Source organism: Gorilla gorilla, chromosome 2 (assembly GCF_029281585.2).
Source record: "Gorilla gorilla gorilla isolate KB3781 chromosome 2, NHGRI_mGorGor1-v2.1_pri, whole genome shotgun sequence".
In the NCBI taxonomy this organism is placed as follows: domain Eukaryota; kingdom Metazoa; phylum Chordata; class Mammalia; order Primates; family Hominidae; genus Gorilla; species Gorilla gorilla.
Genome location: NC_086017.1, coordinates 158420059 through 158434681, shown reverse-complemented (window position 1 = coordinate 158434681; position 14623 = coordinate 158420059).

The window sequence follows — 14623 nt, the reverse complement described above, 5'->3', positions numbered from 1 at the left end:
AGGCCATGTTAAACTCATAAAATTAATTGAGTTATTTCCAATTAAAAAATAATTTGGAATAATTTTTATAAACCATGTTATCTCTTTTTTGATGGTTTACAAGAAGCTATAGCTATAGTATCTTTTTAAGTGTAAGATTTTTAAAAATAATTGAATCAATATTTAACAGAGTATATTAGAATCAGTTATAGTAGGTTTTTAAAGAAAATTCTCAATATTATCTAGGTGGATAGGCAGAGATGAAAGTGCTTATATTTGATAAATTTTGATTTATCCTAAATAATAGCAAATTTTATATATTTGAGAATCTAGAAATGTTAGTTCTAAATTCTATGGCAAGAGTTTCAATTTTTTTCATGTACTGTGGAACATTTTACAGGATAAAATATTTAGACATTTACTTCTACAAAGGGGTGTAGGACTAGCATTATTCTTTGTATCATGAGCCCTGCATTGCATAATTATACATATGTATGGTTTCATATAATTTGAATAAAACAGGAAAATATCCCTTGGCTTCTCATGCTTTCAAGCTTATTAAAAAAATAGAATAGATACACTTCCTGTGAGCCAGAAATAAAATTTCTACATATGATGTCTGATTGTCACTTTGGATTTTATTATAAAATTAGGATGCTATTTCTCATGAAGAAACTCTACTTTGGAAGATTACACACTTTTACATGTTGAATGTATATACACTGGGAACTCAGCCACATTTATTTTAATAAATCAATGCATATTAGTGAAAAGTAGGTGCAATTGGGTAATTTAATGGTCTACAATAACGGTGAACAACTTTTTGCATGATGACAAGCTTAGAAAAATTAAAAATGTTTTTAAGTGGAACATTAATAAATTCAGTAGTAAGTAGCTTTATCTTTCCAAGTGAAAAATACTCACTTTTCTAACTTGAATATTTTACTGTATAAAATACTGATTTTTTTTTCACTACTGATATGTGATGTCTTGGGAAATAGCATAACTAGGAGCAACTTTAATTTTTTTCCCTTAGATTTTTACAGTACTGTGTCATGTACTGCATTTATATGCATTATATCACTTTAACTGCAATGACTCATTTCTCAGACCAAGGCTCAGAGGCATGAAGTAACTTGAGGTTCCACAGGAGTTTGGTGGTAGATCTTGGTTTTGTCCTTTTAAATACAACATTAATTGAGCACTGTGAGTTCTGCACGTGGACGGGCAGGTGAACAGGTTGCAGTGTCCCAGGCTTTCTTCTCTAGTTGTGCTGGTCCGGCAGGGAAGGTGATTCTACCTCTGAGCATCACTAGCACCACAAGCCCTTCCAAAGGGCTTGTTGACAAGCAGGCTACTCACTGTCAGTTGGCATTTAACGGCTTTGGTTCCTGAGGGATATAGCTTGCTTTGTATCTTGTCTACAGGCTAAAGGATATTATAAAGAAAGACTGGAGGTACATACATCAAAATGTTGTATAGTGATGGTCTTGGGATAGTAGGATTAGAGTCCAAATGATACTACATCAAAAATTCATCAAATATTAACAGTAGTGGTTTCTGGGTAGTAGGATTATGGGTTTTGAAAATTTTTTCGTGAGTCTTTGTATATTCTAAGTTTTATGCATCTAGTAAGTATAACTTTTATAACTAGAGAACATTGTTATTTAAAAAATAACAATAAAAGAGCAACCAACAAAATTCAACACCATTAAAAGAGTCTACTGAGTCTACTGAGGCTGCAGTTGATATACAGTTGGCTGAATTAAGTGAATAAATTGCATAATATCTGGATGTTTAGATGAAATTTACCCTTCCCTCAAAAAACAAAGCTAATTTGAATGTGTGAATGTGTGTTACAGTTTATGTATGCTGTACATGTATGTGTATAGACATAAACTTACTGAAATACATAACTTAGAAGTTTTCAAGAATCTTCAGTTGTTATTTTTATAAAATGCACGATTTATAAAGTGTGTGTGTGTATGCATATGTATGTATGTCAAGCTTGTTAATCTGAAAATAAGACTTTCAAGTCCAAGGACACTTCTAAAATCTTAGTTTGGCTCACTTGTAAAAATTTAGTATGTGCTACTTGAGAGTTTTTCTTTTACTGCCTTAGATTTCAATCTGAATGTACAGACTGGATGTTCTTATATTGTACAGAATTGCAAGATGTTACCATCACCAGTGCAAATATTACAAAGCATTATAGTTTGTTTTACATAATTATGTGATAAAAATTTCAAGGCAGATGCTTAAAAAAGCACAAAATACCAAACCATAGGGATCCCTTCTGTGTTATAAATGAATAAGGTCTATACCCTACGTTCCTTGGCCACATGACTTTATTTTGCATCTTTCTGAAAGAGAAGGAAAATATCTTTTATATCTCAGGATAGTCCAGATAGAACAAACATTCTTTTCCTGGTTTTTAAATCTTTTTTTATGACCATAGATTTTTTTACTTGAAGCTAACTACTGTGCCCTCAGAAATTCAGCTCTCCAAAGCAGGCAATCCCAATTTTATAATCAGGTGCTTAATTGATATCATCTATGAAAGCTAATGCATGCCCATTATTTGGTTTGCTGCATGCCAAGTATGTTATGGTGGCTCAGTTTTAGAAATTGTAAATGTTAAAAGAAGTTTTTAGCTTAATAGAGTAAAATATCATCATTAAACCTATTTATTCTTAAAGGTCATGTAATTGATTTTAGAAACAAACTATGAGTGGGAGTTACAGGAATCAGATTCTGAAACTTCACCCAGATCTTAGGGCTCCATACTGGACTATTTCTGTGTCAGAAATTGTTGCATAAATTCATTCATGATCTTCTAGACTTTTGCTAGCTATTGTGGCAGTGTTTTGGAGAGGAGAAAACAGCTCACAGTCAGCAATAGCCTAAAGAGGACTCTGGTTTGCCAAGCAGATATTTTCAAATTACCTTCTTTTTCTTTATTAGCTGAAAAATTGGTATATATTAGCTGCAGTTTCTACTTGAATTCTTTCCTTCTCTTCTGCTCTTCCTTCCTTTTCTCTCTATTTAGGTAATAAAATAAGTCAGTTTTTGGGTCTACAACTTTCTAAGCTACCCAAAATCACAGAAAAATTACAGTGAAGAGGAAAGAATTTCCACTGTTAGTAGAGCCTGGCTGCTACATTAGCTCATGCAATGAGTAGGGCATCTCTTGTTTTCCCATCTTTGAAATAAAAGGCTTTTTCTAGCTGCAAAACTGATTTACGAAAAAGTATTTATTTCTACATGACAAATAAACTTATCCTAAATTTAACAAAATTATATATATATATATTTGGTATTTTACCCACATTAGAGTTTTCTGGTAAAACTACAAAAGATCTGTAGAGGCCACTGCCTGTGAAGGTAGTTGAGGTGATAGCCATGTCTATAGTGACAGCAGTACCCTCATCTTACAGCATTCTTAATATAAAACACAGATTTTGGAAAAAAACACACATATTCAGGGAAGTATAATTTCTTAGGTGGATAGTCATGTTTTTTGTCATCCTATTATGTAAAAGAATATATTGTTCCAAATGTCACTGTACTGAAAGCACAGAAAAGTTTCTCTTTTGGAGAACCTGATTAGAATTTTCAAGGCATAATTTCTACTTTTTGTCAATAACATAGTAATGGTCTCTGAGGATCTTGGTAATACTGCCTTTCCTTGGCTCTTATTTTTCTCTCTACAAATGCTTTGCATGTTGCTACTACAGAAACTCTTTCTCAAAGAAAGACCCCTTTGTATTACTAGTGATAGAAAAACATGTAGAAACCCTGTTAAGCAATGTTCCTTCAGAAATTAAAAGCACCTTAATAAATGTTCCCCCTCAGCAATTAGAACTCTAAAATATTTTCATACCGAGCAACTTTTCTAGTGATTGAGTTCTGAATGGTAAGAGAACACAAAAGGAGACTATTTTTTTCCCAACAAAAATACCTACCTGCATTTTTTACTCTTTAAAAATAATTCCTTGGCTTTCTGAAATGGAAGAGCCATCACATTGGCTCAACCTCTGTAATAATATTTTGTCAACTCATGCTTTTCTTGGAGAAGATATTATTGAAACCTTTTGATGTTGATATTTCTAAAGATTAATTTAAAAATAAAATTCGGCAATATATAACATGAAATTCAGAATATAGAATGACATAATAAATAGATTACAATGGTTAAGAAATTAAATTAAAATTGAGAAGCTCATATTAGACTTAATATTTCATTTCAATGAAAAAAGGTAATTAGGGAACTGGAAGTAAATTGAAACAATCAGAGAAGCTATTGCCTGGGTACTGAATCAGCCTGGTGTCATATTGCCTGAAACATAGCTTCCACACACAGACTGTGGACAGTTCTCTACCTTTCCTACAGAGCAACTGAAGCCCTATGGTAATTAATCCCCATGAGGCAGAGATAACAAGATCAGTGCGGAAGAGCTTATTGCTGATGAGAATTTAATCTGGGTTACTGTTGTATTGGACAAAGATGGTAGCTGAAGAAGTGGGTCCCTACCTTCAGCTCTGGCTTCCTATTGCACTCAGCATAAAATCAGACTCTTTGCCATAGCTCTCCTGATGATCTCATGTCTATTGACTTCTAAATCATTTCATTTCATTCCATGCTCATTTGTCACTATACTCTAACACCATAGTCTTCTTGGCTTCTTTAACTATTGTGTCTTCCTTAAAGCCTTTGCATATGCTATTTCATTTGCTTGGCATTCTCTTCACAAAGATTTTCCCATAGTAGGCATCTTAGAGTCAAATTGCACACAGCCTAAATATCACCTTTTTGGAGAAGGTTTTCCCAAACACTTTAGTTGTCTCACTGCCTTTAATTCCACCAGAATAGTTTTTTAAATGCCTTTGTCATTATCTATACTTGTATATTTCTGTGCTCACTTTTACATTCTTGTCTCCCACACTATATGAACTCCATGTAAAACAGGATGTTTATCTGTCTAATTTACTGTTATAGCTGCAGTGTTGCCCAATAAATATTTATTTAATGAGTGGTTTTACATGGTAAAAACAATGAATCCAGTCCATTTTAGCAAGTGAACTTGATAAAATAATTTTGTGTTCATGATGACCCAAAGAGAGGAAATTAATTTGAGGTATGCTTAAGGATAGCCTTAATGCAGGTTTGATATTATTGATTATGAGTATCCTGCATTAAAATGTTAGTCAATATCCAAGCTACCAAACATAAATAGTCTCTAACCTATTGGTTCATATAATTGTTCAACCATTAAGTAAATATTTTCTATTAAAATTACAATTTCCATAATTCTTTTATTGGTAAGAAATATAAGGAGGAAACGTTGAAGGCACAGATTAAAGGGGAACCTCCTAAAGAATATTATGAAAATTAGCTTGCTAGAAATGAGTCATATTGAATGTTTAGATTCACAGATTCAGTGTGTTCTAAGTTAAAATATATTGTTTCAAAATAAAAATTAATAACAGTTTTGTACTGTTTTATCACACACATATTTTAATTAGTAATATTAAATAAAGTTGGTTAAGACAGATATAATTACTCCTCTTTCTTTTAGTAGAATGTAAGGGGAAGCAAGCCTTTAAGAGATAAATCCTGCTTGTGATAAGATGAATGACTTCACTGGAGGTGAAGTCCATTTTAGTTCACATGTCCTTCCTCTTGGATGGAAGCTGAAATCTCATCTGTCTCTTAGCCTTTCTCTAGACTCAAGCTTTGACAGTGGTGCAGTGGAACCAACTCATGGTTCTTTAGGGATGAGTAACATTGAATCTATCACCTGTCTCATTCATCTTAAGATAGAGGATGTCTGGATGGTGACAGTGCCCTGCCCTAGAATCAGGGGTAGGTACACAGGAAGAATGAACCTTTGGTTAGAATTAATATATGATTTTCTGGCTTATTCATCATGTGTAAATAAAAGCTAAAAAACCTCAGAAGACGTTATCCTCATTAATAAATTAATTAATAGTTTAGCAATTGATTTAACATTTTTGAACATCTATTATATGTCAGGGACTTCCCTAGACATTTTCACATACTTCTTCATTTTGAATGCCATTAAACATATATTTATTATAAATGTGAGACATTTAGGGAGGAGATTGGGAGGAAGGAGGAGTTCGGGGAAAAAAACAGAAAAAAAAAAAAAACTGTCGACTACTATGTTTAGTACCTGGGTGACTGTACACAAAACCCCTGAGTCACAAGTTTACCTGTACATGTAGCCCTGAACTTTTTAGAATAAAAGTTATAATATTAAGAAAACACTCATGTTTTGTAATAAATTTTCCCTATCTAAAAATTTGTTATGGGAATTTGAAAGGACATAGTGCTGTTGGTTGTTTGCTGAAATTTGTGTTTCTGTTTTGCATTTATTCATAGTTCTTCTCATAAGTAATTGTATTTAAAAAAATTTAGACTCAAATAACAATATTTTGAAAATGCATACATATATTCCTCAGTACTATCGTTTTTGTAATTTTCTATGTAAATTTAAGCACGTTACTAAAATTCTCTGAACTTGAGCTTCCTAATTTGAGATATTAATAGTTGAGATAAGATGGTGTCTTGGGTCCCTTCCAGTCCTAATTCTCTATTATTTGTCTTTGTCATCGACAGATGAATGTCTTATACACATAGTGTTACTTAGGAGTGCTGTTCAAAATATTTAAGGATTAATTCAGTGAACTGTGGAAGCTCATATATCAATGAGCACCCTGTGATGTGACTTTTGGGGAATATAGTTTGGCAGTATGAGCCAACAGCCTGGTTGACGAAGGGCGCAGATGGGCACTGGGTATTTCCCTGTGAGGGTGCCATTGCCACAGTTGGGCCATTGTCTATTCTGCTGTGATCTGCTGTGACCAGAGAAAAAGGTTGAGAAGGGGACTGGCAAGCAGCAACCAAGATGGGTTGGCTGGTAGGCTTGGCAGGCTAGAGGGTACCAGGTCAGTGCCCTCTAGGTGCCCACCTGTGGCTCCCCAGGCAGAGTCGGCCTGAATAACTAAGGATAGGGCGGCTCAGAGGGCAGATATTTTTCAACTAGCATGTATTTACATATAATGATCAGTACAGACATACTTCTACATATGAGCTATATTCTGGCTGAACATCAATTCTGGGGAATCATTTTCCACAGCAACATTCCTTTCCCTCAACCTTAGCTTAGATACTTCTAAATTGATTTGTAAACATAGTGTGATAGTGTTTCAAATCTACATGAAACCATTAATCTCCCATCTGTGGGATTAAAAACAAAACAAATATTTATGGGGAATCTACTACGTGAATATGTCTGTTCTAGGCACTGGGTATACAGTGGTGGAGAAGACAAGTCCCTATCTCTGTAGGGTTTATAAACCTTCTACAGATGAAAGAGGAGGAGACTGGGCTAGATAGAATTATTGGCCCAGGTGAAGGTAAAATGAAAGTCTTATGGGCTTCTATTGCCTCCAAGAGTGATCAGACTGACATTTCTTGATCACTTTCTAGCCTCCTAGGTTTATGTCATATTTTAGAAGTTTATCTATCATCTATCTATCTATCTATCTATCTATCTATCTATCTATCTATCTATCTATCTATCTATCTAGCTAGCTAGCTATCTGATAGATGGAAAGAATTGGCAGATCCTTCCACTACTTCACTGTATGACAGCACTACAAATCCCATAAGATATTTGGGAGATTTAGGAGCATTCTTATGTTCATGAATGGATCAAACTTTTGAACATGATTTCCTTACCTATACTCTCTAATCAGCCATTGATAAAGAAAACCAGTGACATACATTGGAAAAGACAGAGAGAAAAAACATCCAATCACATTAGACCTGGGCCTGCTCTGCACGCAAGGGAAATAGAACCAATCCACAACCACATTTTAAGAGTGCAGAAAAGTCTAACCCAGTGCATTTGCCACATTAAAATGTTGTGTTATCAGGTGGCCCTCATATTAAGTATTTCTCTGAGTTAAGTTCTGATGGCCCTGTTTGAAATGGGTTTACTTGGAACAGATCCACATTAAACTACCATTTCTCTTTAATAGTTTTGCACAATTTTACTCACCAATCATTTAACAAAGAATAAAATGGGATGGGGAGGAGAGCGGGGTGTAATGGAACAAAAAAAATTCATGCATAGTTCAAAGACAAATAACCATTTCTACCTACTTTAAGGTTACTGTGAACATAAGACAAAAGAAGATGAAAATACTTTGTGAACAATAATAGGATATGTGAAGGAAGGTTAACGTGATTGTTACCTATTTTATGGTGGATCTAGAGCACAGTTATTAAGTGAGTTTGATTCATTTGTAACGAAAGTGTTCTTGTTGGAAGCCAGAAAATTTTATGTTAAAAAGAGAATGTTATTCTTATAATTTTCTTTCTTTCTTTTCCTTCCTTCCTTCCTTTTTTTTTTTTTTTTTTGATGGAGTTTTGCTCTTGTTGTCCAGGCTGGAGTGCAATGGCTCCATCTCGGCTCACTACAACCTCCACCTCCTGGGTTCAAGCGATTCTCCTGCCTCAGCCTCCCGAGTAGCTGGGACTACAGGTGCCCACCACCATGCCTGGTTAATTTTTTGTATTTTCAGTAGAGATGGGGTTTCACTATGTTGGCCAGGCTGGTCTCGAACTCTTGACCTCAGGCGATCCACCCACCTCTGCCTCCCAAAGTGCTGGGATTACAGGCGTAAGCCACTGCAGCCAGCCCTATTCTTATGATTTTTATATTAATAGTACTTTTTGAATACCTTTTTATAGTTTACAAATAACATTTAAAGTAGTTACAATGGCTGAGTTGGATATGGATTTGAAACCAGCTTTTTTGATGTGTCAATATGCAGCTGCCAAACAATTTTTTTGTTATAAATTTACTAAATCAAAGTAACAATTGGTATTGAATAATTTTTAATACATGGCTTATTTTATCTTAATATTATTTTAAAATCTTGAATTTTAGAGGGCATATGCTTAATATTATTTTAAAAAACCACTGGTTAGGTTTATGGGTCTAGTAAAGTTGGCTTTTTAATTACAATTATTTTATCAGGTCCAGAGAAAGCAAAGGTTATGGATTTCTTCTTGTTTATTCCTGGAACTTACTACATGTAAACTGATAAATATACATAGGCACATGCACATATCTTACTATTTATCTAAAGAATTAAGGGGTCATGATCATCTTAAAACACTACATTACAATTTTGGAGGGGTAAAATTTATTCCAAAGATGATGTTATAGTACTTCTTTTTATAAAAATCACTCTTTTATTCTACAGTTATATTTTTGATCATTCATCAAATATGTCAAAAAATAGAATGATTAATAATGATTATTTTTGTAAGAATTCAGAGTGTTTTGAGAAAAAAAGAGAAAATTGTATATATAATACAAAAACTAAAGTGTACTTAAAAAATTTAAGCATAGCTTTTTGACTAAATTTTATAAAGACGTACCTATATGATTAACAAAACAAGAAAACTGAAAAAATTATTCAAGTGCAATGATTTAACACTGTTTACTAACTCTCAAGATTTTTAGATTTGAATATATTTTCTTCACCTTTTATAGCATTTGGTGATATGTTAAATAACATTAACTTTTGGCTATCATGAATTCTATTTCTGTTCTTAAAACAATACCCAAGGGATGTTTTGTTACAACATTTTACATTTCAATTAAGCAGATTTCATGTAATTGTCTTGTGTATTTTATGTCAAGTATTGAATAAATAAATATCTTAATCTTTGTTCTGAAAGTAATTAAACAAACTATTATGATACTTTTATATTTGATCATCCTTACTTCAACCAATTGGACTTACTGGATTGATGTTAACTTATAATAATTCTCTCCTACATTTTTCATGTATTAACACAACATAGCAAAAGTTGGTTATCGTTGAATAATTCAAATAATAGTATTTCAGTTTATTTTGTGCAGCAAAATTGATTATAAAATTCAATGAAATTTTTGTTTAAAAAGTTTTAAATACATGTTAGTCATTTTTGTATACTCAATTTGTCTTTTATAGATAACATGACGTTTTTATCAAAGTAATACTTCTCATTATTCATATTTTCTGTTTACATCAAAGCATATTTTATATAAATTGATAACTTGCCTTCTTAAGAGCAGTTACCACCATAAACATGATATCTGGCTTAGTGTTAATTTTGGAAAGTTTAAATTCCATTATGAAATGAAAATTTTATGCAGCTAAACAAATAAATATTACATATGTGGGTCAAAAACACCAGTAAAATGACATCAAATGCACTTCATAAGATAGATGTACAAATGCATTTCAGTTCTTTTCTCATCAGTCTCCTTTATATTTTTAGACAGTCTTTATGTGAATACAATGACTTCAATATCAAACATTTTAAATGATGCTTGAAATATCAGTCACTTGACTTTGATGTCACACACAATTAAATCCAACCCATCTTCTCTCAGTTAATAACAGCAATCTCACCAAGTCTAGTGCCTAATTAATACTAGCTATTTGTCACAAAGAGGTGACACATGTATATCAGAAAGCTTGAAATATTGTTTTGTGCTGAAGTGTAGCCAGCCAGCCCTGCAATATAGAATCTGTCTTATGTATGATTGGCTTTAAAGATTTCAAAGGCCCCTGAGTTTAGTGTGTTCAAGCTGGGACGCGACAGTGCATAGAAGGTGTTACTGATGTGACGGGTCCCTTTAGGCTGCTAAGTAGGAAGGTATTTAGAAAGAAATGCAGCTCTAACTGCAAGGTTCAGACTTAATAATTCACTTAGGTGATGGGAAGAATTAAGAATAAAGTCCCTATGGTAATTTGGTTAACTTGCAGTTTTTAAGCTATGTGACAGAATACACAATCATAAATTGTCTTGTTTTCTTCGGAAAAACATTTCTGCTTCAAAAATGCTGTTTACTTACATTGATTTATATACAATTAAAATGGTATCCATTAAATAAGTAATACTTTCACTTCTTAAATTCATTTACAGTATGTGACAAGAGATTGACTTAAAGAGTTATCATTAGTCATCAAATTAGGGGAAAATGCCTCAGGTAAATACAGGTAGGTCATAAACTATATAGTTGTATCAAAAAATAGGTGAAAAAGCAGGGGACTTTTGTGATCAAGTACTTACAAACCTATTCATATACATTAACATTTAGAACTTGGGTTATTATATATACACCAATATATTAAATTGAAAAGAAATGGACTAAGCATAACCAAAAAGCTACTATATTCTTGTAGCTTAGATTTTTCTGCTAAATATTATAAAATCTCTCTGTAGCGTTATGAAGAAAACTAAAGTGTTGCCAAGCATTGTATTAAACAAGCATTCTCTCTCTCTCTTTTTTTTTTTAGAAAGAAAGTAAAAAAAATCTACAGAAGTTGCTTAATTTAGATTTAACTGTAGTTGTTCTACAGTTTTCCTCACTACTCCAGTTTAGTCAGGTTACTCTCCTAGTGGGTATTTTTTCTTACCCTAAATGCATGTTTTACCTTGAATTTACTAGCCACATAGTAAGTTTTACTCCAGTTCATTTTTTATTGAAACCAGTGGGAGAAAGGGCTGATTGTAGTTGAAAAAGGAGAAAGAGTTGTAGAGCTATAAAATAGTGACTATTAGAAAATGGAGATGCTTTAAAAGAATGCAGAGATTCTACTTCTCTCAATGGCCAGAAGGCTCTAAATAGCCAACTATCCAAGCCGACATGGTTGAAAGCAAACAATGCTGGTGAGTATCAAAGCAGCTACAGTAGCATAGTCTCACTCTTTTCAGGCCAGCTCAATTTACAGCGCACCAAGTCCGCATCTTTTTTTTTTTTTACCTTTCTCCCAAGTGGAGGCTTAAGGAATGTTTCTTCAGATATAAATGCAACTGAAAAAAAACAAAAACAAAAAAACAATAAAACACTGAGATTTCTTTAGGTATATGATATTAAAAAAAAATGAATTTGATTTTTCACTGGCTTCATCTGTAGATGCAGCACACCTTCCCCCATTGGAGAATGTGTTTTTCTTCTATCTTTAATTACATTTTAATGTATTTGTCCCATTAAACATTCTCTAACTCCTAGACAAGCATAAAAAAAATAGCAACAAAATTGTGCTGTGGGGGTGTGAGGTGAAGTGAAGGCCTCAATATTGGTTCTTCTGACAGGTCCTTGGAGGTGCTAGAAACCACAGACTAGTCCCGCAAAGGGCAGTGGCACACGTTCTCAAGTTCCCAATGTGGTTGTTTATGTGAGTCCTGCAGCAGCTTCTGTCTACAACCTCTAGCTCCTCCATCAGCCTTTTAAAGACCACCTCAGCCAGGTCATTCATACAGCAGCTCCGTGTCCATTCAAGATAGTATTTCTTAAACCAGGTTGACACTAAACTATAACCTTGGTTACACTGGATAAAACATTAGGTCACCCCTTTGAGTATCCTACAGACAATTTTAGGCAGGTCTGGCCATGCAGCCAGGAGACCCAAAAAGGGGTGAAATAAGACTCCCCGTCATTTTTCTCTCGAGGAAATTATCTCTTTGTAACTGTGCATTTTCGGTCCCCTCTCTTCCATTTTGTCCCTTCTTACTTGAACATAAAAATTCCATTTAGGACTAAGTCAAGATATTAAGCAAACAAATATAATAAGCTTCTACTCTGTATAGTAAATATCTGCCAAGTTGAAGTGAGAGATTCTCCTAGGCCTCTTTTCCTTTGCTGATGACAGCTCATGTTTCCTGTGGGAGGCATTTCACCACATCTATTCAGTTGCTAGTAGAGTGTGGTGATGTCCTCTTTTCAAATAAGACTCTTTTAAGAATAGCGTCCCAAGATTTGTGGGAGCTTATGTTTTCAGAAAGAAAATAATGAGTCGAAAGAGGTAAAGATATAATTTGATTTTTATACCAGAGTTAGGAGCTACTATGAGGACCAGCGAAACCCGCTTAGGTTTTTCAGGCAATGCTTCAAAACAGCACAATTTTATCAGAATGGGGAGTAGATATTAGTCTCTCACAAAATTCTTTCCTTATCTAACTTGAAAACAAATATTAAGAATATACTTCAGAGTGGTTCTGAAATCATCCTTTGCCTTTTCACCTTTTAATATCTTATTTACTTGTCTGTGCTTAGGCTCCCAGGCACGCACATGTGGACAGTGTGACTGTTAGGGCACACCGTTTAGGGCCCTGAATTTTCTGAATTAAGATTTGTCAAAGAGATACACAGTAAGTCACATGACTTAAGCATGGATTGTTTCTGAACTTTGTATTTCGTCAGCTTCTCTAAATTGCAGTTATTTATAGAATGCTGCTCAGAAGGTACTGTAATGTGCAATGGCTTTATAAGCCTACATGGAGTTTATCAATATAAATAATTTTTATTTTGGAGTGATGAATATGTAAAAATCATCTAGGGCTTACTGACTGATTTTTTGTGGTTGAAGTTGATTTACTCAGTTACCGCAGTTTCATGTGATTATAGTAAAGTTACACAGTTCAGTTACTTAACCGTAAGTGGACATTTTTTTCATTACATGTGTTAGAAAATACAAAGACTTTTAGTTTGCAATTATACTAGAAAACAAACTTTGACTGATAGGCAAAGTGGGGATAGTTATACATTTTGGCCCAGCAGTGGAATTTTATCTATGCTTTAATTAAAATTTCACAGTGTGACACCTTCATCCTATATCACATCATATTTCTAGAAAGAATGTCACATGACATGAAATTATTTTATTTTGTCTGTTTATTAAAAAGAACATTTCTATCTTTTCTTTTTATACATGTGTTTAGTATTTCAAGATAAACAAAACAAAGCTATTTATGCATGTTTTGAAAATACTCAGTTGATTCTATCAGGCTTAGTAGATAGAGAAAATAAAACATTCTTCAAAACTTAACTTTTGGTATCTTCAATTTGCTGATTCAAGTCCAACTACCTAAGTCTATACACTATAAAGGTATAGGTATATATACAGTTTAAAAATCTAGAAACCTTGACATATTCATGGAATCTACAATTTATGAAAGGATGGGCTAGGGCCATTTCTTTTATTATAGAATAGATGCATTGGCTAGTGTATAGGCCTAGTCATAAAAATACCATTGCATCAAACAGAAGGTGGTCAAGAGTAAAGATTTTGTTGTGGAAATATATTAAGACTTGGGATACTGCAGACAGAACAAACAGGAAGCAAGATTAGAAACAGAACAGAATGTAAGAGTCAGATTGTCAGGTCAAAGTCAGGCTCACCACAGAGCAAAGCCAGTTTGGTAAACTAAGGTCAGGAACCCTGGAGGTCAGAGTCAGGAGGGCAATGGGAAGTGCTATGATTCAAGCACACAGGCTGGGACAAGGTGGGGCCAGAGAGGCAGATCACCAACTGGGAGATGATGCCTGGGGTTCTCTAACATCTGGTGGCCCCTGCTGACTTTAATTCCTCCTGACCCTGGCTCTTAGGTTAACCCGTGCACACCCAGTATGCTTACTTCCTACAGAGTTCTAACATTTAATTTTAATGTAAAGTTGGGTGACATCAAAGGCAACCTCATGCCCTGTGTTTCAGTAGCCTCTTGTTTATGTGTTTTTACTTGTGTGAAGAAGCATTAAGGATCTTA